We start from the raw sequence: 24,645 nt of genomic DNA on the forward strand, positions 1-24,645 counted from the left end.
TTAGTCTGGATCTGTAAAAGCAGCAAAGAATCCTGTGGCACCTTATAGACTAACAGACGTTTTGTATAGTCTATAACGTCTGTTAGTCTATAAGGTGCCACAGGATTCTTTGCTGCTTTTAATTAATCTGTGTTACTAGTAAGTAGCCTGAATGTGTTACCTTCTGTTTTATAAAGTTAAAGATCTGACTTTCATAAAAACTCAAACCCAGATATCTCAGAAGTAAAGAAACACAAATGGCTTCCAATTTTAAACTATATATGTGATCCATGAGTCATATTGTCTTCTGCTTAAATTACCTTGTTTCAAGTTAGTTTCTATATCAGAAGAGTTTAGGTCTTGAAAGCAATAATACTCATGTTGTTACCAGTCTAATGAATCCAAAGTACCCAGTTTTAGCTCACAGGTAGTGTTCAGTTTACATTCTGTCTTGGCTCTTGCTCAATTCTCCCTTCAGAAACACCAAACTGAGAACTGTTTTACAAGATTTTGTAAGACACTCTTCACTTTCTAACTTTATATATAAATAAGCAGACTTCCCCAAATAATTTCATAATGATTACAACTGCAAGAATATTATCTTTATTTGATAATTAAATTTAATTGATTTAGCTTATATTCTTGTTCTTTCAATATATAGAAAATGAGCAGAACATACATTTTAATTGCATTATATCCTGTGTCACTGTACTGTATATTTAGCATAAGTATATTCCCAAGAAATCAATGTAAACTTTTGTACAGACCACTAATTAATATAAGACCCTCTTAACAACAAAGTAATGAATTTGATATAAACCCACTGTGGTTTTGACTTTGGACTTTTATGGCGATAAGAGCAGTAAAATCATTTTACTCACTCATTATACACCTATGAGCATCCTTGAGGGGTCGTTTACAATAAACTATTCAGCAACCATTAACGCTCATGACTTATAATAGGTGGAGGTGGGCAGAAACTGATCAATGTCTGAGCTGCATAAGGTACTTCTTTTTTATACCTAGGCAAACACAATCATAAATAGATTCCTGGAATGGCATCCTAATGTATTCCACATGAGAAGTCTTTTAAGAAGTCAGGTTTATGAGTATTTATTACTTTACTTGGAATACAGCAAGTATATGCAGTAAAGAATGTTTAAATAAGTAATTGTTTTTATAATTCTTATAGAAAGTGAAGTCCAGTCTTTGCCAGAAATTTGTTGCATGCAGTAAAGTTTGTATAGTTTTAAAACCATTTATAATATGTAGATTTTCAAAGGAGGGGGCCAAAGATCCCATTCTTAGCAACTCTTTTAAACTCATTGTTTTACCTGAGCTGTGCATTTATGTACCATAACTAAGCAGCATTGAAAGTTGAGTGGTGTAGGTGAAAACAGCTGCTACTCACATTTATCTCACCTACTTAATGGAACTTGCCATCTTGCTCTGTACCTCTTAGACTCACTCCTTAAAATAAGCAGTGGCTCTTGTAGCTCAATATTCTTCCTTAGCAATGGGTGGCCATTGTTGTCTTTGGCAGTATACAAATCTAACTGAAAGTACAAATGAATGATTCTCTGTTATTTATGTAGAGCATAACATATAGATGGTATTGCCCGTGGGACAGCTGTGCCAAACCAATAACGTTCTTGACCCACAGGGCTTACAGTCAGAGACAATATAGTACAATCCAATCCAGCAAAGGAGCAGTTGGTGGCCCGTGTAGCCGGAGTGTGTCAGGGAACAAATAGATTTAAAAGTGTCTTTTGAAGAAGAGAGAGGTTGCTTTACACATGTTTGCTGTTCCACTGGTATGGGAGAAAGTAAGGAGTGGGGTGTGAGCAAAGGAGACAAAGTGAAGAGAAGGATTTCAGGTAGCAAAATAATTTGTAATCTAATAATTTAAATGGAAACACTGTTTTTATTATTTTGAGGTTTTTTTAAATTCTGTATAGCTTGTGTTAACCATACTCAGAAACTGAAGACTTATTGTCCAATAACAGTAAACTGAGTTCAGAGGAACTTTTTGTATTAAATAACTGGAGATACTCATAGTACTACAATTTAAATGTGGAACTCACTAATGACTAAACCCAGCATAACAGGAAATCAAGACATGGAAAAGAAAGGTTACAATCTAGGTGTTGTGTGAAGATTCTACCACAAGCATTACTTGATTTTTGTGACCCTTGTATATGTATTGGGAATATGTATAAACTGTTCCACACATCTTTTTCTCTAGAGATGGGCCCAAACTAAAACATTTGATCCAAACACCCATGAATTTTATGGCTTTTGAAATCCAGATTCAAATTCTGTGTCTTGTGCTATTCACTAAGTTACGACTGTTTCATAAAGGCCTATGGAAAAAAAACCATTTCTCTAAAGGCTGGATACCCTTTGGATCATACACTCTTATGGTTATTACTTAGGCTATGTCTTCACTACCCGGTGTATCGGCAGGTAGCAATTGATCGCTCGGGGATCGATATATCGCGTCTCATCTAGACGCGATATATCAATTCCCGAACACGCTTATATCAATTTCGGAACTCCACCAACCCGAACAGAGTTGCGGAGTCGACATGGGGAGCAGCGGACATCGATTCCGCGCCTTGAGGATGGTGAGTAATTCAATCTTAGATACTTCGACTTCAGCTACGTTATTCACATAGCTGAAGTTGCGTATCTGAGATCGATTTTCCTCCATAGTGTAGACCAGCCCTCAGAAAGACAACTACTATAAACGCTCAAACTGGGGCGGTCTCAGAAATCTTCATTCAGTCCATGTGTGACTTTCAAAGAATATAAGGTAGTAGATTATAGCCCCAACTATCCATTCACTTTCTGACAATGTGAGATGAGCTGAATTCTGTGAGATACTTTGTTTTTAACTGCTTTATTTTACACCGTGGACATAATATGATAGGATTTTTGTTGACAGGAGGAGAAGAGAAAGCATTCTACAGATACACTGTTCCTGGTAGGGAAGTTTAAAGTTTCAGATGGAGAAGTTTTGCCTTTGTTCTGAATGCCCTGAAAGCTCATTGAAAATTATATCTAGCTTTTTTGTCAGAAGCACATTGGGTTAGTCTGTGTCTAAGGAATTGTGTCCGTGTGGTTGTCCCCTTGAATTTTTCATTGCTGTTCTTTAGAAGAGGTACAAAATCATATTCAGTCAAATGTGTGACAGCAACATTGGCCAGACTCAGCATGGTTCTGTTACAAAAGAGAATTGCAGTCCCAGAGTTCATAAAATATGTTTGCATACCTGCTTAGAAACTGTATCAGGAAGAGAATCCAAATTTTCCCAATTTATAATTAAAAAACAACCTTAATGGTTAAAGTGCAACTAGATGCAATGCAAAATTAGGTGTCATTCATAAAGTGCATGGTTCTATATCATTTGAAGGAATTTCAGCAGGTGCATATTGAGAAACCCACTTGAGATGAAGTTGATGAAAGGCATCAGAATCCTAGTCACTGGAAATAATTGGTTACTGATGACCTCTCAGGAAATGATAGATGCAATGAAGTTTTCAATCTTTGCAAAACTTTAACATTATGGTAAAATTACAGCCAGTTCTGTCAGTTTTGACCTCTGAGTGAGCAATTCTCTACACTGGGATAAAAGCTTCTCTTGATTTTGAGGAACTGGTGGTTATGAGTCCACTTCAGAAGCTATTCATTTATGAATGGATCTGTTTCTCTGGACTGGGAAGTGACTGGCATAATGTCTATGCATGGGTATAGACCGGGGTAGTGAATAGGCAGACCATGGACAAAATCCAGATCACCAGATGCTTTTGAATGGACCCTGAAATCTTTGTATTCACTTATCATTATTTGTTTTTTTAAATTATTTTCTCTGGAGTCTGGACCTTGACTATACCTTGACCAAGAAATTTGGACCTTGACAAAAAATAAATTGACTATCTCTGATATAGACAATGTTACATGTGACCTGAGCCTTGCTGTGTCTTAGACTCTGGGTGCAGCGGGTGGATCCAAAGGAAGAGTTGCTATGCTGGTTTCAACAGTGAGAGTTGCAATCCCAGTAATTTCTCAATGTTTCCCCCAGTATCTCCTCTTCAGCAAATTTTTACACAGACAAGATAATCATTTAGGATGAGCAATGGCTATCCATGGGTGTAACATGGCTTCATTGTAGTCACCAAGTTGGAATCCATTGCTCACAAATCACATCAAGGTTTTCACCAGCACAGAACCCAAGACACCTCACTCCAAACAAGGATCATACCTCTAGACAATGAGCCACTTGTTTGCCACAAAATAGGCTTTCTTTATTTAATATATGAAAAACCTTTGGTCTGAAAGGCTATAGCTGAGGCTTTGGAATTGCTGTGCAGTGTGTCATCGTGTCTATGGGGTATTTTGGAAGGAATTTCCCTTCTGAAGTTGAGACAATATTTTTGACTGGTGGAGATACCGTGGCACCAACCTTAGGCTCCCCCAATTCATGAAAGTTCTTTATTTTATATAAACATTTTAGATCATGATTTAGTTTAATCTGATGTCTTTATTGGGCTCTTACAAAGGTGCCTTCTTTGAGGGCATTGTATCTAATAATGCTGGAAGGGGAAGATATTTTATTAATATTAATGAGTTCCTTGCAAGCCTTTGACTGACTTCCTGTCCTGAAAAAGTCCGGTAGGTTGCTTTTGTTTCTTGTGATGTATGTGTGGTACTTGTTCTCCTAGCTGTTTACAAGGGGGAGGTGGCACACTACTCACCTGGCATGGGGGAAGGGTCCTGCTACACATAACTTGATTGTGGGAGTAGCTTGTTAAATGTCCCTGAAAGGCTGCCTGTCTGCTCCCTGAGGCTGGCTAGCACCCAAGTAAATAGGTAAATAGTAAACTAGTACCATCCAGGGTTTTATTCAATAAATCAGGATAATTGTGAATTTTGAACCTAGGAAGGGATTTCTCACTTACCTCTCTGTAATCCCATGAGAGCACACCTTCATGGGGAGTGGAATCCTCATGTGCCTCTGTTCTCATCACAGACTTTCTGAAGTGCTCCTAAGACTTTAACATGAACCCAGCCTGTGGAGTGGGGGAGGGGTGGAGAGAGACCTATTTCCTGCCTTTCAGAGCCTGATCCTCTTTCCCTGGCAGAGAAGTGGTTTATGGCTGATGATCAGAAGGCACATATCCTATGCTGCTGCTGCCTCCGATCTGGCTAAGCAAGGGTCCTTGGGCCGAAAGGTAGACAGGCTCAATTTCTAGTAGGCTGTAGCCTGGGGTGATCAGATGCCCCAATTTTATAGGGACAGTCTTGATTTTTTGGACTTTTTCTTATATAGGCTTCTATACCCCCCCATCCCCTGTCCCAATTTTTCACATTTGCTGTCTGGTCACCCTACTGTAGCCTGAGGCAGAGCTGCACAGGAGGAACAAGTGTCTAAGCTGGCCCAGACATGCTGCAGGGTGGGGTGGGGCAGTAATCATGCTACAGAGCAGAGAGAGAGAGAGACTGTGTAAGAGAAAAGCCTTGATTTTCACCCATGAGTAATGAATGAGGAGGAAATCTGTGCAATAGAAAAGCATATTCAGTCAAACCTGTGACAGCAACGGTGGTTAAATTCAGCTTAGTTCTGTTACATGAGAATTGTAGTCAAAATAACTTTACAAACATTACTGCTTAGAAACTGCTTCGGGAAGAGAATCCAGATATTACCAGTCTAATCAGGACAACCTCAATGGCTAACTTGCAATTACTCTTTGAAAAATGATCAAGTGATGATGATTGGATTTCTGCATTGTGTTTCAATGATTCCACATCAAATTTAAACAGTTTACAGGTAACAATCTGTTTTCCCTTATTTGTCAATCTGTCACACTCAGACTTGGGATTTGAAAGTCAGGTTGTATTTTTCCTAGCACATATATCACTATCGATTATAAAATTCTGCAACCAGAGCTTAGTTAACAATTTTGTTGATAATGTACAAGCTAGAATGTAACTCAGCTCACTCTTCTTGAACTATGTTGGTTCTGTAGTGTCAATATGAGTGTAAAATAGTAAAAGCATATTTTTTCAAAAAATGAGCAGGTATGCCACTGAATTGGCATAGGAAACAGATAGTTGAGTGGAGAAGACAATATAGCCATGTTGGTTGCTTCCCTCAAATGTAGGAGGGCTTCTACTCCAAACTTAAATCTAATAAAAAGAACAGGAGTACTTGTTAGTCTCTAAGGTGCCACAAGTACTCCTTTTTGTGGATACAGACTAACATGGCTGCTACTCTTAAATCTAATAGTCTTCATCCCTTTAGTATGCAAGTCCTGGGACAGAGCTAAGATGGAACTTTTGTTAGTTTATTGCTATTCCTACAGCATCCTGGAGTCCCTGTTAAGCTAACCAAGTGCTTCACTGTGGTGGTGGTAGTGGAGGAGTCATCAAGGCTGATTGTTCTGAGTGACTTCAGCATCCCTACTGATGATGACTTGTTTGGGTTAGTTCAAGATCTCATGAACCAAATCAAACTCTGAATCTCAACATTAGCAGGTTAGAAGATTGGATCCAGATTGCGTGGTCTGAATCCATGTCTAATTACAAGCAACTTGTAAAATCTCTTACGTAGCATATGACAATTCTCATGAATGTAACGGGTAACTTGAAAAGAACCTACAGTACGTGTTTGCTTTCCTAAGCTAGCTGCATTAATTTTAGTGAAATTTGATGCAAAAGTTTTGTTCTTTAATGACTTAGTCATACTCTTAATGACTTCAGAAGGAATATGACTGGGCTCTTGAGGAGTATTACATGAGTTACTGCATTTGTGCTCACATAGGGCAAGATTCTGTTGGTTTTACTAATATAGAGTAATACCTTACTCTACGAGTGGCCCCACTGAGGACAATGGAGCTACTTGTGGAGTAAGGTACTACTCAAAGTGTGTGAAGAGGGTAGAGTCCAGCCCATATTGATAGATACAACTGAAGTCCTAAAAGTAACATTTCCCTTATATTATTTCAATGGTATTTCTGAAAGGGCAGAGACAATTTCTCTTGTGTCTCTTATTGTAGGTAACTTTAAACAGAAAGAGCATATTTAAATGAAACACTTATATTTTGATAGCCCACTTAAATATTTATCAAGCAACAATTCTGACTTTCAGAAATAGTTAATATAAATGAACATAAATGAAAGGTACTTTATGTTTGTTGGTGATTTATTTTATTTGTTATTAGCTTACAGTGGCTATGCAAATGGTATAATTAAAATATTTAAAAACATGCACTCAATAAAATCTAAATGAATTACCATAGCACTGACTACAGTAGCCAATAGTCAGATTATTATTTGATATTGACAAGAAGAAAAATATATGCAATTTAATCAGAGCACACAGAAACTCCAGAAAGCTTAATAAATAAAGTTTAATTAATAAAAATGCATCCTAGAGATGGGAAAGTAATTTCTTCAGAAGGGATGTTTTTTCCAGTGTGATTTGATTCTCCTGTACAGCTGCAGATTGGGGAATAAACTAAGTGGCATGATTCCTTGCACTTGGAGTGAAAGAGAGGTGTTGGGAGAATTAAATTTGAAGCTTCCTATCACAGGGTGGCAAGATAGGGAAAGTTCTTTTTTCTTAGGGGATAATGCCATCTACAGCAATCATTTTGTTTTATAAATTTGACCCAGTTAACATTTAAAAGACTCCCTTTGATTAACAGATTTGGTGAGAATGTTCATTCATCGAAATGATACCTCTGAGTACGGATGTCAGGATGTTTTTCTGAGCATGCTCACTGCAATCACCTCTGATCATTGGCAGTTGACCTCAATGGCTGTAGAAATAGGAACTCCATAAAGACCCAGATTTTATGGGCAGGTGAGGAGAAAATGGCACAGAAGACTGATGCCGTTATGGTGTGGCTACTAATAACTTGTTTATGCTAATGACCAGTATTAGCTACTGTGGCATACCTAAAGGTAGTGAAGCAAAACCAACATGCAAAGGCATTCTCAGAGTCAGAGCAGCTGGTAATGGTGGATAAAGTTTATTCTGTATCTGAATTACAATAAGATAAGCAATGCCTACCTTGAGGAACCTCCACTGCATGGCTATGAAGTCACACACTGTTCAGCAGTTGCCAAACATTGCTCTCAGTTGCAGGGATATGAATCCCAAGGAACTCTTTTGAAGTTATTGGACCCAGTAACTTCTCCCGCTGGAGTCAGTGTGAGTTTTGTCATTGGATCCAGTGGCACCAGGATCAGACCCATGGAGTTTCACTGATTTATAGAGGTGCAACTGAGAGCAGAGTTTATCCCTAACATTGAAATATAAGCCAAAAATCCATTGTGCTAAACCTGTCATGATTTACACCTCACGTAACCCTATTGACTTCATTGACAATGCTACTGAAGTCAATAAGGCTGCATAGAGTGCGTATCACTGAAGCATATGGACTTCCACCCATTATTTCATGCTGATTGCACAGTAGTCTGAGTTAATGATGCAGTGTTGCCAGGAACTCTGAATTTCCTGTCACAGAATTTATATACAATATAGCCTTTTTGTATTAAAATTTTAAAAGATAAATGGTGAAATATGCTGTAGTGATATCCTAAAGTGTCTGTTGGGCAAAAGAGTTGGTCGGGGAAACAATGAGAAAGTTAAAAGCCAGTTTATGGAGTAAAGGGTGATATGCAGTTCTCAATAAAAAAGTGATAATTTGGAATTGTATGGAGAGCATTTAAACAGAAAAAGAACAACTATGCAGTTATGACAGGAAATGAATGGGGTGGGGAGAAGCAGATCACAAAGGTCTTGATTATGGTCTGTTAATGCTAACCATAATATTAATACTTACTCCCAATAATAATAATAATAATAATAATAATAGAAACACAGTGTTCATTTTTTTAATTTAAAAAAGTACAGATCTGTTTTTTCATCTTTTAAAAAATTTACATGCCGCCCCTGACCATGTTGTTGACCATTGTGTACTATTGGTGGTTGCACTCTAAGTGCAAGGAATCATGCCATTTAGTTTGTTCCCCAATCTGCAGGTGTACAGGAGAATCAAATCACACTGGAAAAATATCCCTTCTGAAGAAATTACTTTCCCGTCTGTGGGATAGGTTTTTATTAATTAAGCTTTATTTATTAAGTTTTCTGGAATTTCTACGTGCTCTGATTAAATTGCGTATATTTTTCTTCTTGTCAATATCAAATATGTGTTTATAGGCAGCAGGAAGACAATAATTAATCTGACTGTTGGCTACTGTAGTCAGTGCTATGGTAATTCATTTAAATAGGAGTTCCTATTTCTACAGCCATTGAGGTCAACTGCCAATGATCAGAGGTGATTGCAGTGAGCATGCTCAGAAAGACATCCTTACATCCTTACTCAAAGGTATCATTTCGATGAATGAACATTCTCAGCAAATCTGTTAATCAAAGGGGGTCTTTTAAATGTTAACTGGGTCAAATTTATAACACAAAATGATTGCGGTAGAGGGCATTCTCCTCTAAAATAAAAGAACTTCCCCTCTCTTGCCACAGCTACTTCTGGTTTCTCCTGTGACAGGAAGCTTCGAATTTAATTCTCCCAACACCTCTCTTTAACTCTCAGTGCAAGGAATCATTCCACTTAGTTGATTCCCCAATCTGCAGCTGTACAGGAGAATCAAATCACACTGGAAAAACATCCCTTCTGAAGAAATTACTTTCCCGTCTCTGGGGTGGGTTTTTATTATTTGCATTAATTCAGGTTTAATTTCCCCTGGAAATTAGCTCAAGTTGGTCTGTGAGTTGTAGAACTGCATGATCCAGAGAAAACACACAGATAGGATTTTCTTCTGCGATTTTACCCAAGATGCAGATTTACATTTTTCTGAACAGTGAAATAGAGTTGCTCAGAGAAAATTTCAAAACTATAATTTGCAGTAGAATTTGCATCAAGATAATGCAGAATGAGAGATCTCACAGTTACCAGTATCAAAATTCAGCCCAGCTGTCAGTGGAGTTATGCTCAGTTACATCATTGCTCCATTTAGGCATATGCTTTCTCAAAATACTTAGTAATTTCATCACCTTTAACACTGGTGATTGGAAGGCACACACCTCTACAGTGCTACAAAGCTGAACATTCATAGAAAAGGGAGGAAAGTATGATTGTTTTGTAAGCAATATACAGGTACTAGGGTTAACTTGCATTTTTTAAATTGTCTGACTAAGGTCTCATATAAAATAAGATATGTTGATATTCCTAGTAACTTTGTTATATATATATATGTTGTGTATGTAGATGTAATGTCTTTAATGTGCAGCTATGTTATGCAGAACATACGTGTTTTTGTGAACCTTTTAGTTGTGAGTTCTTAAATCTGAGATACCAGTCTAATATGTTTTAACTGAAATCTGTTTAACATGCCATATGAAAAGAGTGAGATGTATAATTTGTGCACATAAACATTGTTTGAAGAAGAAGGCTTTGTTTTATTTGGAAATAACGAAAAATCTAGTTAAACAGCAATGTAAACTAGAATAAAAGGAGCATTTTTGTACTTGCATTTTATTTGCAAATAAGGTTTATATATATAGCTACATTAGTCTATTTTTGTTTTCAAATTCAATATAAATATTTAATACACATTTGTATACAAATTTTATATATATATATATATTTGTATACAAATGTGTATTAAATATTTATATTGAATTTGAAAACAAAAATAGACTAATGTAGCTATATATATATTTTGTGTACAGTAATATTGTTTCTGGCAGATAGATACTACAGAAATAGAAGTAATGGCTGGGGAGATACAAATAGTCCCTCCTCTGTTATAAAATTGGAATATTCTATTTCAGAGGTTCTTAAACTGTGATCCATGGACCACTCACATTAAAATCAGTTAAAATAAATTAAATGTTTTCTTAATACTTTTCCACATAGGCAGTTGCTGTAGTTGCCACAGAGATGCTATGCAGTTGCCAGTGAGAAGGGAAGTCGCTCACAGGATTGGTAGATGGAGAGTGGGGGTGCCTGCAATGGCAAACTGGGAAGGCAGGAGACCCTGAGAAAACTGTTATCCATGATATGGCAAAGCTTGAGAAACCCTGTGTGATGGGTCCACCCCGGGGTGCCATCTGGAACTGAGGTACCACTGAGCCCCCTGATGCACCAGCCTGGGCTCTCTTTAACACTGTACTGCTGTGACAAGCTAAAGAGCCTTCCAGCCTGCACTTTCACCAGCATACATACAGGTAGGGACACACCGAGCTGCAGTTACATGCAGGTGCTCTGACCAGTCCCTGCATGGGAAGACTCCAGCTGGGGTATCTCCCAGCTCCTCAGACATGCACCCCCTCTGGAGTATAAACCCCAAATTATACTATCTGCACTGCACAGGGAACTGTACAACGCAAGCTCATAAAATTCACCCCTCCCTCAATGTGGAGAGGCATGTGCAACAGCCTTCTGACCCTCAATTTTGATTCCCACACACTGGTTTAGATGAAACAAAAACAAGTTTATTAACTATAAAAAATAGAATGTAAGTGATTATAAGTGATAACAAATAGATCTAAGCAAATTACCTAGCAAATAAACAAAAAATGCAAACTAAACTTAATACACTAAATAGATTGGACATGAATAGCAGATTCTCACCCTAAGGGATAATACAAGCAGGCTGCAGATTCTTAAGGGGCAAGCTGCATTTGCTTACAGCTTAGAATCCCCAGGTGTTCTATTCACAGGCTAAAATCCCTTTAGCCTGGCTCCAACACTTCCCCCCATTCAGTCTTTGGCCTGGTCTACACTACGTGTTTAAACCGATTTTAGCGGCGTTAAACCGATTTAACGCTGTACCGTCCACACTACGAGGCCCTTTATATCGATATAAAGGGCTCTTGAAATCGGTTTCTGTAGTCCTCCCCGATGAGAGGAGTAGCGCTAAAATCGGTATTACCATATTGGATTAGGGTTAGTGTAGCTGCGAATCGACGGTATTGGCCTCCGGGCGGTATCCCACAGTGCACCATTGTGACTGCTCTGGACAACAAGCAATCTCAACTCGGATTCACTGGCCAGGTATACAGGAAAAGCCACGCAAACTTTTGAATTTTATTTCCTGTTTGGCCAGCGTGGAGCTCTGATCAGCACAGGTGACCACGCAGAGCTCATCAGCACAGGTAACAATGCAGTCTCCTGAGAACTGAAAAAGAGCTCCAGCATGGACCGCACAGGAGGTACTGGATCTGATTGCTATATGGGAAGAGGATTCTGTGCTAACAGAAGTACGTTCCAAAAGACGAAATGAAAAAATATTTGAAAAAATTTCCAAGGCTATGATGGAGAAAGGCCACACCAGGGACTCAGTGCAGTGCAGAGTGAAAGTTAAGGAGCTCAGACAAGCCTACCAGAAAACCAAAGAAGCAAACAGAAGGTCCAGGGCAGGGCTGAAAACATGCCGCTTCTACATTGAGCTGCATGCAATTCTAGGGGGGATCCGCCGCCACTACTCCACCCCTGTCCCTGGATTCCGAGGTGGGGATGGTAATCTCAGCCATGGCTGAGGATTCTGCAGACGGGGAAGATGATGAGTAGGAAGAGGAGGATGAGCTTGCAGAGAGCACACAGCACTCCGTTAGCCCCAACAGCCAGGAGCTTTTTCTCACCCAGACAGAATTACTCTCCCAGCCCTCCCAAGCCACTAGCCCAGACAGTGAAGCCATGGAAGCGACCTCTGGTGAGTGCACCTTTGTAAATATAAAACATGGTTTAAAAGCAAGCGTTTTTTAATGATTGATTTGCCCTGAGGACTTGGGATGCATTCACGGCCAGTACAGTTATTGGAAAAGTTTGTTAACGTGTCATAAACAGATAGTTAAGGGTTAATGTCTCTTTTACCTGTAAAGGGTTAACAAACAGGGAACCAAAAAAACACCTGACCAGAGGACCAATCAGGAAACAAGATACTTTCAAATCTCGGTGGAGGGAAGCCTTTGTTTGTAGTTTTGGGTTTTGCTTTGTTCTCTCTAGGCTCTGAGAGTGACCACACATACGTACAGGTTCTCTAATCTTCTGTTCCAATTTTGTAAGTACAAAAGTAGAAAGACAGTTTAGTCTTTTTAATTGTTTTTCTGTATTTGCAACTGTTTATCTGGCTGGTAGAGTTTTAATGTGTATGTGGGTGAAAGTATTTTAAATTGTATTTCTGCTGGAGAAAGCTTTCTTTCTATTGTCTATAAGCTGAAAGACCCTGTAATATTTACCATCTAAATTACAAAGATAACTTGTATTTTTTTCTTTTTATTAAAAGTTTTGCTTTTTAAGACCTGTTTGATTTTTTCCCCAGTTGAGGCTCAAGGGAATTGAGTCTATACTCACCAGGGAATTGGTGGGGAGAAGCGAAGGATAAATTTCCTCTTTGTGTTAGATTCACGGAGCTTGAATCTGTATTGCCCCTGGGTGAGGGGAAGGAGGAAGAGTGAAGGGGGAATCCCTTTATTTAGATTCACGGAGCTTGAATCTGTCTCTCTCTCCTAGTGTACCCAGGGTGGGAAGAGCTGGGAGGAAGAGAGGAGGGGGAAGGGAAAGGGTTTATTCCCCTTTGTTGTGAGACTCAGGGAATCTGGGTCTTGGGGTCCCCAGGGAAGGTTTTGGGGGAGACCAGAGTCTATCAGGCACTCTACCTAAATCCTGATTGGTGGCAGCATATCAGATCTAAGCTGGTAATTAAGCTTAGGGAAATTCATGTTAGTACCCATATTTTGGACACTAAGGTTCAGATCTGGGAATTATACTATGACATACATGTCTGGGGATGGAGCGGAAATCCTCCCCAGGGACATCTCCATGAAGCGCTCCTGGAGGTACTCCAAAAGCCTTTGCAGAAGGTTTCTGGGCAAGAAAGCCTTATTCTGTCCACCTAGGACACTTTACCACGCCATGCATGTAGCAAGTAATCGGGTATCATTGCATGACAAAGCATAGCTGCGTATGGTCCCAGTGATTGCTGGCATTCAAGAAACATCCGTTCTTTATCTCGCTGTGTTATTCTCAGGAGAGTGATATCGTTCATGGTAACCTGGTTGAAATTCAGGAATTTAAGTAAGGGGACAGAGATGGCCATTCCTACTGGGCTGTTTGCCTGTTGCTTAAAAGAAATCCTTCCTTGCACGTAGCCAAATGGGAGGAGGGGACTAGCACTGAGCTTTTTTGCGTTTGGCTATCAGGGATCTTTCCTGCTACCAGCCACGCGGGGGGTGGGGGAAAGGGAGGTGATTAGCAGTGATCTTCCATGATACCAGCCATGCGGTGGGAGGAAGGGTAAAGCGATCATCCCACAGAATTGGAGAGGGGGGTGGCTTCTGCTGCTGCATGCTAACAGGAAAGAAGCATCACTGAACGGGATTTGCTTGGTATTTGGGAAAGGAGGGCACTGTGTATATGAAGGCTGCAGAAGCCGAAAGACAATGGCTTACCATGGCCGCATGCAAGCTGAATTCTGATGCCTGGGCCTGCGTTTGTGAGATCTGTAACACCAGAGCCACAGGCACTCAATATTAAGATGCAAAAGGCGACCTTGTAGTGAAATCACATGTGCTATGCAAGGTGAATAGTGTTGTTCACTGTGAAAGAGTATAACCATTGTTCTGTAAAATGTATCTTTTTAAATACTTCTCTCCCTTTTTTCCCTCCCTCATGCAGCTGCACATTTTTCAAGTCTCCCTACTCCATCCCAAAGGCTATCTCAGATAAGGCGGAGGAAAAAGAAGACGCAAGACGAAATGTTCTCAGAAATCATGGAAGTGACCCGCAATGAAAGAGCTCATCTGAATGAGTGGAAGGACGTGGTATCAAATTACAGGAAAGATGCCAGTGAACGTGAGGACAGGAGGGACCAACGTGAGGATAGGAGAGAAGCTCGAGATGAGAGGTGGTGGCAGGAAGATCAGCGGTGGCGGGATGCAATGCTGGGGCTGCTGCGTGATCAAACTGATATCCTCCGACGTCTGGTGGAGCTTCAGGAAGAGCAGCGGGGTCACAGAGTGCCGCTGCAGCCCCTGTGCAGCCCCGCTGCACCCTCACCACTCACTATGTTCCATGTCTTCCTCACCCAGATGTGTAAGAATGCGTGGGGGAAGGCTTCGTGCACCCGCCCACTCCACCCCTGTGGATAGCCCAACCAAAAGGCTGTCATTACATTGAAATGTTTTTAGTAGCCTTTTCCTTCCCTCCTATCCTCCTCCCAAACCAACCCGGGATACCTTGTCATTTCTCTCCCTCTTTTTATAATGACTTTTTAATAAAGAATACAAGATTTTTAAATGATAGTGACTTTATTTCCTTAAGCAAGCTGTAATCGAAGGGGGAGGGTGGGTTGCTTACAGGGAATGAGTCAATCAAGGGGGGGGAGTCATCAAGGGGAAACAAATAACAGTTACACCGTACCCTGGCCCATGAAGAAACTTGTTTTCAAAGCTTCTCTGATGCGCACCGCTTCCTAGTGTGCTCTTTTAATTGCCCTGGTGTCTGGCTGCGCGTAATCAGCGGCCAGGTGATTTGCCTCAGCCTCCCACCCCACCATAAAGGTCTCCCCCTTACTCTCACAGAGATTGTGGAGCACACAGCAAGCAGCAATAACAAAGGGGACATTGGTTTGGCTGAGGTCTGAGCGAGTCAGTAATGTGCGCCAGCGTGCCATTAAACGGCCAAATGCACATTCTACCACCATTCTGCACTTGTTCAGCCTGTAGTTGAACAGCTCCTGACTACTGTCCAGGCTGCCTGTGTATGGCTTCATGAGCTATGGCATCAAGGGGTAGGCTGGGTCACCCAGGATAACGACAGGCATTTCAACATCCCCAACTGTTATTTTCTGGTCTGGGAAGTAATTCCCTTGCTGCAGCCGTTTAAACAGAGTACTGTAGTTCCTGAAGACGCGAGCGTCATGAACCCTTCCTGGCCATCCCATGTGGATGTTGGTGAAACATCCCTTGTGATCCACCAGTGCTTGCAGCACCATTGAAAAGTACCCCTTGCGGTTTACGTACTGGGTGCCCTGGTGCTCTGGTGCCAAGATAGGGATATGGGTTCCATCTATTGCCCCCCTACAGTAGGGAATCCCATTGTAGCAAAGCCATCCACTATGACCTGCACGTTTCCCAGAGTCACAACCTTTCATAGCAGCAGCTTAATGATTGCTTTGGCTACTTGCATCACAGCACCCCCCACAGTAGATTTGCCCACTCCAAATTGATTCCCAACTAACTGGTAGCTATCTGGCGTTGCAAGCTTCCAGAGGGCTATTGCCACTCACTTCTCAACTGTGAGGGCTGCTCTCATCTTAGTATTATGGCATTTCAGGACAGGGGAAAGCAAGTCACAAAGTTCCATGAAAGTGTCCTTACGCATGTGAAAGTTTCGCAGCCACTGCGAATCGTCCCACACCTGCAAAACTGTGCGGTTCCACCAGTCTGTGCTTGTTTCCCGGGCCCAAAATTGGCGTTCAATAGCTGGAACCTGCCCCATTACCAGCAGGATCTCCAAAGCGCAGGGGCCTGCAGTTTGAGAGAATTCTGTGTCCATGTCCTCATCACTCTCGTCGCTGTGCTGCCATAGCCACCTTCTCCTCCTCGCCTGGCTTTGCAGGTCCCAGTTCAGCATAGACTGCACGAGAATGCACGAGGTGTTTACAACGTCCACGATTGCGGTATTGATCTGAGCAGGGTCCATGCTTGCCGTGCTATGGCGTCTGCACAGTTCATCCAGGAAAAAAGGCGCGAAATGGTTGTCTGCTGCTTTCAGGGATGGAGGGGTGAGGCTGTACCCAGAACCACCTGCGACAATGATTTTTGCCCCATCAGGCACTGGGCTGTCAACCCAGAATTCCAAGGGGCGGGGGAGACTGCGGGAACTATGGGATAGCTACGGGATAGCTACCCACAGTGCAACGCTCCAGAAATCGACACTAGCCTCGAACCATGGATGCACACCACCGAATTAATGTGCCTAGTGTGGCCGCATGCACTTGACTTTATACAATCTGTTTTACAAAACCAGTTTATGTAAAATCAGAATAATCCCATAGTGTAGACATACCGTTTGTTCCTCAGGTGTTTTCAGGAGTCTCTCTGTGTGGGGAGTGAAGAACACCAGATTTGTCACTCTCTGTCTTATATAGTTTTGGCATATGGTGGGAAGACTTTGTTTCAAAGCTTGATTCCTAGTTCCCAGACCATCTGTGAAAAATTACTGGCATCCCAAGATGGAGTCTAGAGACATGTGGTCTCATCACATGTCATTGCAGAGTCCTAGTAACCATTACTCAGAGGCTTTCTGTAGGCTCCCCAGGCAGGAGATAAGCTTCTTCTAAGGCCTATTATATTCCTAATGGCCCATTCCCCACCCACTGTCTAGAATGAAAACTTCTCTAGTGGGCATTACTCAGATGTAACTACATTTAAAATACAGATACATAGTCAATATTAATAACTTGAGATAAAAAAGTGATATATGCATACAAATAGGATAATCATATTCAGCAAATCATAACCTTTCCAATGACATCTCACATGACTTATCTTGCATAAAATACATCATAAGTATGTCAATCATATCATAATAATATCTCTATGAAGAATATGGTGTGCAGTGTCACACCCTGTTCTATTTAATTTTCTAGAGAGTTGAAGAATTTTCTAATTACAGAAAAGGTTATTTTATTGCCATATTCTGAATGGCTCTTTCCTGATATAACAAGTGAATGACTTCATTCCTTTGTGAATGAAAGACGATATTTGATATTAGATTTCCATAACTTTAGTTCTGTGCTATTGATCTCTGTTGCAGTAGCCTCAATCAGGATCAGGGATCCATTATGCTAGGTGCTGAATAAACACACAGGAAGACACAGTCCTTGTCCCAAAGATTATGCAATTTACTTTGAAATAAGATACAAGAAGTGAGTGTAGCAAACAGTAGCAGGAAAGTGGGGAGGGAAGGGGATGAGGATAAGATAAAGTGGTTACATAAATTAGCCATCTGTACAGTATGATGGTTTCTTGTGCAAGTACCATCACTGAAATCTCAGAGAAAGCTTGTGCAAAAGTTGCTGTGAACAAAGGAACTATAGGCCTCATTATACATGGAAAGAATGTGAGTTCCACTACAGAAAAACAAAATTTACCTTTGTTTGCCGTGTTGGTGCCAAGATATTAGACAGACAAAGTAAGGTAATATCTGTTATTGGACCAGCTTCTGTTCATGGAAGGGACAAGATGTGAGCTGTACAGAGCTCTTCCTCAAGTCTGGAGAAGGTAACCAGAGTGTGTGAGCTAAATACAAGGTGAGATAGATTGTTAAGCATAAGAGGTTACACATGCGATAGAAGACCACTTAAAATAAAATATGTAGTTGGCAATTAAGGTTTAATAGGCAGCAGGGTGTGTCACAAATTGTTGTAATGAGCCATAAAACCAGTGTCTCTGTTAAGTCCATGATTTTTAGTGTCCAGCAAAGTTATGAATTTAAGTTCCTAGATTTGTCTTTTGAAGATGTTACGCAGGTTTCCTTTGAGGATGAGGACTGAAAGTTCAAATATGGCGTTATCATGTTGTGAAACATATTTACCTATTGGTGATATGATGTTTTTGTCTTTTATAATTTTTTTGTGCACATTTCATCTGCAAGCATAGGATTTGTTTGGTTTCACCCAAGTAGTTGTTATTGGGGCATTTGATGCACAAGGCAAGGTACACCATATGTTGTAATATGCATGGATCTTGAAAGGTGTGTTGTGAAAGGGTATTGATCATCGCAGCAGTGGAGATAGGTTTTTCATCTGTTGTTCTAGCAGGGTCTGGGGCTGCCTGGAGTTGGTGTGTCCAGGTCTGTGGGGAACTTGCTTTTGATAATGAGCTTGGTGAAGTTAGGGGTGGCAGTGTTGAAGGTCTGAAATAGGGAGTTCGGGAAAGATTTCTTTCAGGATGTGGTCCTCATCAAGCATGGGTTGTAATTGTTTTATGATACCCAAAATGATTTCCAGTGTGGGTTGGTAGGTGACAATTAGGGGTATGCAGTCAGGGTTGGGGGGGGCGGGTTTTGTATTGAAGCAGGTTCTCCCAGTGTATTTGGTTAGCCTGATCCATGATGTGATCTATTTCTCTGGTGGACTGTCCTTATTTAGTGATGGTGGGTTTAAGTATGTTTAGGTGTGTATCCTGGACTTTCTTTTTGGAGCAAATTCTGTGGTATCTAAGTTCCTGGGGTGTAGATAACCAATTTCTTGTTGTGTCTGGGATGGTTGTTGGATCTGTGGATGTAAGTGTGGTGATCCAGGGGTTTCTTTTATATAGTAGTTTTAAAAGTTTGGGGTTGGGGTTGAAGCTGATCATGGTATCCAGGAAGTTGATGCTGGTGTGAGTGTTTTAGAGAGAGTTTGATTGATGGTTGGTTACTGAATCTGTGGTGGAAATCTCTGAGGGAGTTTAGGTCACCTCTCCAGAGGATGACAATGTCATCAATGTATCTCAGGTATATCATTGGTTTTATGGTGTATTTTTCCAAAAAAAATTCCTCAAGGTGGCCCATGAGGAGGTTGGTATATTGAGCAGCCATCCTAAAACCCATGGCTGTTCTGATGTTTTGGACAACATGTTTGTTGTCTGATGTGACGCTGTTGTGAGTGAGAAATAAATGGATGAGTTTGGCAATGTGTTTGGGGTGGATTTCTGAGTGTTGCATATTCTCTTGTAGGTATTTGAGACAGGCAGCTATGCAGTCATTGTGAGGGATGTTGATGTGTCAGGTGGTAACATCCATGGTGGCAAAGACGGTGTTCTGAGGGAGTGTTGTGGGGTTACAACTCACTGGCAAGGTGCCTCCTGCTGGTTGTCCAGGGAATTAGCTCTTTTCCAGCTCTGGAGCACCCTCTTCTGGCTGATGTCTCACCTGCCGCTGGCCCCGTGTCCCTGCTGGACCCTGGTGCCCTTTTCCCAGGGGTTCTGCCCACCGCAGTACCCCCTCTGTCTGGGTCTCCCCTCTCAGGGGAACCCCCAACCTCCTATCCCCACCTTGTCTCAGTGGCTACTGCCAGTCATTATCTAGCCCCTGCTCCCTGGGGTAAACTGCAGTCTATAATGCACTCATCATTGGCAAGGGGGGGTTGCCCATGAAATAAAGAATAGATTCAGCCAGAGGAAATAGTACTGCTGCTGTAGATATGATAAGAATGTAGTATTGAATTGTTTAACCCTTGCTATAGAAATTACACCAGAACTCTTGGTGGTGACTCCTACTTTTGTCTCCTTTTAATTAAACTGTGAGTTGTTGAGATTTTTTCCCCTACTGCCTGAAAGAGTTTGTGGCTAAAATATCATCTCCAACCTAATTCTCTATGCCTAGCGGGTTCTTCGACAACTAGCTTTTTCCTTTTTGATTCATAGCCAAGATGCTGACACAGCAACTGGTTTGTTTGTTTCCTGCTGAAAAGAAATAACAGTAGAAATAAATGGCTTTCAGATGTGCCAAAAATAAAGAATTTGGGGGGCACGGTGAAACCAGCGTTCAGCAGTTGGACACATAGCAGCACATGGGATTCTGAGAACAGAATGTTCTGAATATCTGGGGTTACACTGTGCCCTAAGAGCAGAGGCCTGTGGTGTGGTGGGGAGTGACAGAGGGGGACCCACAGCAATGGGAGTCCGAGAGGAAGTCTGGTTGAACAGATTCTGTTTGGAATTCCTCTGATATCTCCTGGGGAGAGCCTGGAGCATTGGCAGCTCTGCGCACACTTTAAATGAGTGCAACATAGAATCATAAAAATGTAGAACCATTAGGGAACCTGGTGCCCCATTGACCCCTCTTTAGCAGAGGAAAGCACGGAACGTAGGGTTGTCAATTTTGGTTGGAGGTATTCCTGAAGATTTAATCACATGACATAATCTTTAATTAAAGATTAAATTTAATTCCTGAAAACTCCAGGCCAATCCTGGAGGTTGGCAACCACAACAGAACAGCATGTCCACTCCTCAGGTACATTGTAGCTAGCCCCTGCACAAAGGCATAAGAGGGAATATGCTGTGACAGGTTAGACCACAGAAACCCCCTTGGGAGCTGCCACCCAATATGCCAAGACTACCTCTGCTCCTGCTTTCCCTGGCAGCGCAGGACTCCAGCACCCTGTCTTGCTGAGCCAGACACACCCATCTGCTCCAACAAAGACCCAGGGTCTGAATTACTTGCCCCAAAGTTGCAGGTTTACCTGAAAGCAGCTAACAGAAGTGTGCTTGTCTTTAACACTTAGATGCCCAACTCCCAATGGGGTCTAAACCCAAATAAATTTGTGTTACCCTGTATAAAGCTTATACAGGGTAAACTTTTAAATTGTTTGCCCTCTATAACACTGATAGAGAGATATGCACAATTGTTTGCTCCCCCAGGTATTAATACAGACTCTGAGTTAATTAATAAGTAAAAAGTGATTTTATTAAATACAGAAAGTAGGATCTAAGTGTTTCCAAGTAGTAACAGATAGAACAAAGTAAGTCACAAAGCAAAATAAAATAAAATGCGCAAATCTATGTCTAATCAAACTGAATACAGATAAGATCCTCACCAGTGCCAGAATGCTCCCTTTTACAGGCTAATCTCCTTTTAGCCTGGGTCCAGCAATCACTCACACTCCTTGCACACTGCTCTTTGTTCCAGTTTCTTCCAAGTATCCTAGCGGGTGGAGAGGCTCCTTCTTTAGCCAGCTGAAGACAAAATGGAGGGATCTCCCAGGGGTTTAAATAGACTTTATCTTATGGGTGGAGACCTCCTCCTCACTCCTATGCAAAGTCCAGCTCCAAGATGGAGTTTAGGAATCACCTGGGCAAGTCACATGTCCATGCATGACTCACAGTTTTTACAGGTAGCATCCATTGTTTACATGCTACCTTGAAAGTCCTCCAGTAGACTTCTCATGTGGATTGGAGCATTCCAAGATCTATTATCCTTTAAGTGTTTCTTGATTAGGTACTTAATTTCAACATTCCTTTCTCCAGGAACTGACCAAATGCTCTACTATGGTTATTTAGAAATCAAGCCAGTACACAGCCAACATTCATAACATTCATAACTTCAAATACAAAAATGATACATGCATATAAATAGGATTAATATATTCAGTAGATCATAACCTTACAGAGATATGTTACATGGCATATGTAGCATAAAACATATTTTAAGTGTAAGCAGAGTCAGGATGAGCTCTACCCTGACATCTGGTGGAAAGAATTTCAGAGAGTGAATTTGCATAGGCACGCCTATAGGATATAAGCAGAGTCAGGATGAGCTCTACCCTGACATCTGGTGGAAAGAATTTCAAGAGTGAATTTGCATAGGCATGCCTACCCCATCCCAGGCTGCCGAGCTGTGGGACTTTGTGACAGAAATGACTCAACCTCAGTTGGGTGGTACTTGCTAGACAAGGGACATGGGTTCCAAAACCCAGTGAATTGAGAGAGGTTGGGGGCAGGTATCTGTGCCTGGAGATGCAGTCTCCTTGTGGAGCCAGAAGCACCAGTTCTACCCCCTCCTCTCACCACTGTGGAATGTCAGAGTTGATTTTTTTATTCCCTTAAGAATCTAGATACAGGTGACTGAGCTGAACTCACTTTGGGCTAATGGTGCACTAGCACTGGGGCTCCCCTACTAAGAGCTGAGATCACTAAAGAGCTGAAATTACTGAGCTGAGAGCACTGAGTACTGTGCTAACTAGTGGGGGAGCCTGAAGCTATACTGTGGAACAGAGCAGCTGGTGGAGTGGAGCAGTTTGTGGGGATGGCTGGAGTGGATCACAGGACAGCTGGTGGAGTGGAGCGACTGGCAGAGCGGAGTAGCTGTGGGATGGGTGGAGCGGCCCACAGAGTGAGCGGAGCCGGGCAGTTTGCAGGGAGAACTGGAGCAGCTCATGGAGCAGAGCAGCTGGTGGAGCGGAGCAGTTTGTGAGGATGGCTGGAGGAGCAGAGTGGAGCGGCTGGTAAAGCGGAGCAGTTTGTGGAGAAGGCAGAAGCAGAACCCATGGAGAGGCAGGGCAGTTGACTCCGGACCACGTAAGGTGCCCCTTTCTACCCAGGCTTGGGGGAGGGTCCTCTACAGATAAACTCTCGAACTCTGGGATGGCATTGACCAGAGACTTTTGGGTTGTTGGACTTTGGGGTGATTGGACTTAAAACCCTAAGGGGAAAAAGGACATTGCCAAACATACTTGGAGGTGGGTTTTTGTTTATGGTTTGTGTTATAACCCCGTTTGTGGTGTTTCTCCAATGGGATGCCGCATTGATTCCTTCCTTTATTAAAAAGATTTTGCTACACTCAGAGTCCATGCTTGCAAGAGGGGAAGTATTGCCTCCTAGAGGCGCCCAGAGGGGTGTGGTATGTGAGTGTCCCAGGTCACTGAGTGGGGGCTCGAGCCAGTTATGCATTGTGTTACTGAAACAGAACCCCTGGATACTGAACCCGGCCCTTGTTGCTGCCAACTCAGAGGGGCAGAAGGGTTACATAAGCATATTTCCATAAAGCCTTATGGGAGGTACTGTCACACATGCCTTCTCCCACACCTTGTGTCCCCATGCAGGACTATGTGCAGTCTGGCCCTTCAAAAACACTGGAACATAAAAGAACACCCTGTCTTTGGAGACAGTGAATTTAATAATTCACATAATTCACAGTTCCAGTGAGAGGGACTGGCCACTGCAGAAAGACATCTCTGGGGACCTTAGGGACTGGGGTCACTGATTGTTACCTGCAAGACAAGGTTAAGACTGGCAGAGTCTCAAGGCATTTGCTGGTGAGGCGGATAGACTAGTGTGGCAGGGAGCTGACACATGGTTCAAACCCCAGCAAAACTCATTCTTGCTGAGGCAGAGGGGTAACAGTGGTTTATGATTTTGGGTGCCCTAGGAATATGTCACAGAAGTCTGGCCACAGCTTTCTATTTTGTACCAATTTCACAGCTTTGTTCACCTCTAAACCTTTCCGTTCAATGTCATTCTTCATTGTGTCTTTCCAACGCATCCTCAGTCTTCCTCTATTTGTAGTTCCGCGCACTCTGGTCTATATTGCCACGTATGGTATTCATGTTCAGCTGTTTCCTAGCATTGTAAACGGTTTCTCTTAAGAGTGTTACTGACACTTTTTCCAGTTCAATAAAAGCCCATACTACTGAATTCTTGGAAGCTCTTTCATAAATCTAGTATTCTTCTACCTGATTATCCCTTTTTAACATGTTAAAGGTATTAATAACACTGCTTTACAGCCAAAATGCTTCTGAAATAAATGTAGGCCAACTTTACTAATTCTGGGTCACTGAGAATGAAAATGATGCTTAAAATTGTTGATTGGCTCTAGTTTTCAAGATATGCTATTGGGTCAGTATATACGACCCTTGACTTGGGAATGGCGGAGGATAAGTGAGTTATAAAGGGAAGGGATCTCAATTTAAACCAGAAATGATTAAAATACATCTTTGACTGGATCTATGAATAAATCTAAGACTGGGTTTGGACAGTACTTGCTTTTTAGGCAAAACAATGAATGATGCAATCTGAAGCTGGTAATGCGTCATACATGATATGAATTGCATCATGTTATTCCTAGAAGTCATGGATGATGCAATCATAAC

Source organism: Gopherus evgoodei, chromosome 2 (genome assembly GCF_007399415.2).
Source record: "Gopherus evgoodei ecotype Sinaloan lineage chromosome 2, rGopEvg1_v1.p, whole genome shotgun sequence".
Classification (NCBI taxonomy): domain Eukaryota; kingdom Metazoa; phylum Chordata; order Testudines; family Testudinidae; genus Gopherus; species Gopherus evgoodei.